The sequence below is a fragment of the Psammomys obesus genome, unplaced genomic scaffold, assembly GCF_907164565.1.
Source record: "Psammomys obesus unplaced genomic scaffold, mPsaObe1.curated_primary_1811, whole genome shotgun sequence".
In the NCBI taxonomy this organism is placed as follows: domain Eukaryota; kingdom Metazoa; phylum Chordata; class Mammalia; order Rodentia; family Muridae; genus Psammomys; species Psammomys obesus.
Window position 1 is genome coordinate 20,413,713 of NW_026596064.1, and position 3,436 is coordinate 20,417,148.

The 3,436-nt window shown below is 41.7% G+C and overlaps 1 protein-coding gene across 2 annotated transcripts in view; it reads left to right on the top strand.

Moving 5' to 3' along the window:
- The window catches only part of Lsamp (limbic system associated membrane protein), a 666,829-nt gene that overhangs the window by 653,975 nt on the left and 9,418 nt on the right, over positions 1-3,436 (top strand). The window lies entirely within an intron of this gene.

The window sequence follows — 3,436 nt, forward strand, 5'->3', positions numbered from 1 at the left end:
AAAAAAAAAAAAAAAAAAAAAAAAAAAAAAAAAAAAAAAAAAAACAAAAAACAACTTTGACCACACAGTTGGCAACATTTCCCCCAAGTTGCGAACGCCCTTATTAATGAGGAGTCCTCCATCTGACCCTGGGCCCCTGATAATGCTGTTGACAGTTGCTCTCTTTAAAATCCCTGGCGAACGCTAGTTATTTTGTTCCCCGCTGTCCTAGGAGTCTTCTGTCCCTTATGCACTTCATCGTAAGTGTCTATGGCTAATCCCACGGAGCTCCTTCTGTAGAATGCTCAGTACCCAGTGGCAAGACTTTCAGGGTTTTACAGTCACTTGTTGGCTGTTCAAGTAAATGCATGACTGTGCCCTGATGCCAACACCACACACAGCAGCTAAGGGGCAACCCGAGAAGTGAGTGTGTAAGCAGTTAACATTTCCACCCAGCCTCAGTTCTCTCAGCTCTGTGAGCCTCACTTGCTACAGCTTACCTGGACTTTGGAATCTCCAGAAAAGGAGATTCGTCACTGCCATGCACGCCCATCAGCCATGTGGCAGGCTACATTCGTATCTCTACGAGGGCAGGGTCAGCTTGGCCCAGCTTGATTAAATGGACCCTGAAGGGCGATCAACAACTATTTCTGACTTGCCCTCCTAGGTTCAGACTAGACCCACCTCCCACTGTCCATCCTCAGGCAAGCAAGGAAGAAGCAGTGATGAGGCCAAGTGTCACCTTCGTTCGTGCCCTCCTGGTCATCGCCTGACTGTTAGTTGTCTCTTATGAAAATAGCTTTCTTTCTAAGTCACAGATGGGTGTGAAAACCGGGATCATCACCGATAGTAAAAACCTAGTTGGTGAGGGTTTATGTCCTTCCGTATCCAAAAGCCAGAGAGCTTTTGGCTTGTCCTTGAAGGTCATCATTATCTCAGCAGATAAGAGGTAGCAGAAACATATTGTCAAGAAGGACCCTTTGAAGCAGGAAGATGTAAGGATTTTTTGAGACATGGCTTCTCTGTATAGTCTTGGCTATCCTGGAATTGCTTTGTAGACCAGGCCAGACTCGAACTCACAGAGATCCACCTCCCTGTGCCTTCCCAAGTGCTGGGACTACAGGCATGCACCACCTCGACTGACTGAAGATATAAATAGTAACGCCCTCTTTAGCCCATCTCCTCTCCCCAGTGATTACAAATTACCCACTAATTCGCTTGGTGGCACCTGGGAAGCGGCAGGACTTTGATGTGGATGATGACATCAGGTATAATATTATTTATTCAAATATCATCATGCTGTAAAGTTTTTCATAAGTCATGTGGGAAAGTATTCGATGTTTTCTGTTTGTTTGTTTGTTTGTTTGTTTTGTTGTGTTTCTGTTTCACTTTGTGTTTTTGAGTCCAGGCTTGCCTTAAACTCGTATGTACCACGCTGGCCACAAACTCCTCATCCTCCTACATCCCTTCCCAAGCTCTGGGACTGCAATCATGCTCCACCATGCCTGCTAGAAGGAGAAAGATGAATTGCTACTAACTCTAATATAAGAGAGCTTCAGCTAACCAAAATCTCACTTTTTGGGGGTAAAAAAAAATATAGCATAAGGTGAGGAAGAGCCTACATTTAAAGTCCAGTATTCAAACCCAATGTCAATTCATTTCTCTTTTCATCTGCTCCAGTCTAGGCTGCAATAGGCTTTAAGCTCCAATTCAGTCACAGAGAAAACGTTACTAACAGTAAATGGGCGGCAGGTGGCGACAGAGTCAACGTTTTCGCACATGCCTTCAACCTGGTTTCCCACGCCATCAAAGTTTAGCTCACACAGCACCTTTAGATCACAGAGAACAGAACTATTTTGGAGATTCTGTAGATTATTGAACCTGCATTATTTAAATTTTCTTCAGAAATCGTTTAGATGGGTTTTTTTTTTTTTGGTCTTTTCCATCATCCTTTAACAATTCCAAAAATAATTTTCTCTTTTTGTATAATTGAAACACAAACATAATAAGACTGAGTCCAATTTCTTGTTGGTCGAAATGGACACGCGGGTATCATTGCAGACATGGTTAAAGATTACTTTGAATAAATTTAGTCACAATGGGAAAAGAAAAAGAAACCACCGCTGGTCTGTGAATTAAAAGCATCTCCAAAATAGACGTTTGAAGAAAATACTTTGTCCTCTCTTTGACACTTTACTGAAAGGCAGTGTGATGGGCTCAGAATCCTACACTGAATCAGCAGTGGAGAAACCTATCAGTAGATTATGCTCTTCAATTTCAGGAATACTTAGGTGTGGTCTAAGGATTCTTTTTGATGCAGTCCTTCTCCTGAGAGAAACTTGACCATGTTGACTTGTGATATATTATTTTGCTGCGGATAAATTTTTCCCTTTCACTAGTAAACCTTAAAAGCCCCAACCAGTACAGGCTCGATGGCTCAGTGGTTAAAGTCACCTGCTGCCAAGCCCAGGGACACGAGTTTGGTCCCTGGGATTCACAGGAGCCACACAATGGCATGCAAACATGAACAGACAAACACACAATAAATAAATAAAAGTTTGTTTTTTTCTTTCAGCATCACCCCACCCCCGCAAAAAAAAAAAAAAAAAAAAAAAAAAGAAAAACAGACATCTTTTATTTGGGTTGGTATTCATTCCTGAAAGCAAAATTTCAGCGTTGTGAGTAATCTATTGAATATTTACCAAGTACCACACACACCAACATGTGTGCGTGTATGTAGCGGCCGTGTAGAATAAGGTTAAATATCATGGCTTGATTGTTGCCTGTGATATGAAAGCCACCGAACGAGCTTCTGAAGTGTGTTCCTATTTGCCTATCTATGCGTAAGGCTAAGTTATGTTTGCAGACTTGTGCTTTCGTTCTATCTGTCAGTCTAGGAAAGCACTGGCTGGGCACGGCCATCTGGCACAGGAGCTAAGATTTACCATTTGCATTTCCACAAACAGGCAGGACTTCATAACTATGAACTAAAACTTCATCAATGAGTTGGTGGATCATTCTTGCCCGAACTAGCCGTTAACTGGAGCTCTAGTCTCCTATGCTGCCAGCCACATCTGTGGCTGCGCACCTCACTTGTGATAACACCCCACTGTCACTAGGTTACAGTGTTCCTTGGGTCTGTTTGGATTGCTCTCAAATCAGTCATGGCAAGGGCAAACCGCATAAGTGCATTCAGTAGCTACACGAGAGAACTTAAAAATTGATAGAGGCAAAAGGATGCTTACCAGATACATACGGTGTGTTCTAAATGTATAACGAGACTATGAGAAATAAAATTTAAAAATAAAAATGTGGGAGTAGTAGTTAACTTTGTGTTATATATTTCAAAAGAGCAATATCAGATCGATGATAAATGATGGATAGATGAAAGATAGATAGATGGATAGATAGATAGATAGATAGATAGATAGATAGATAGATAGATAGATAGATAGAT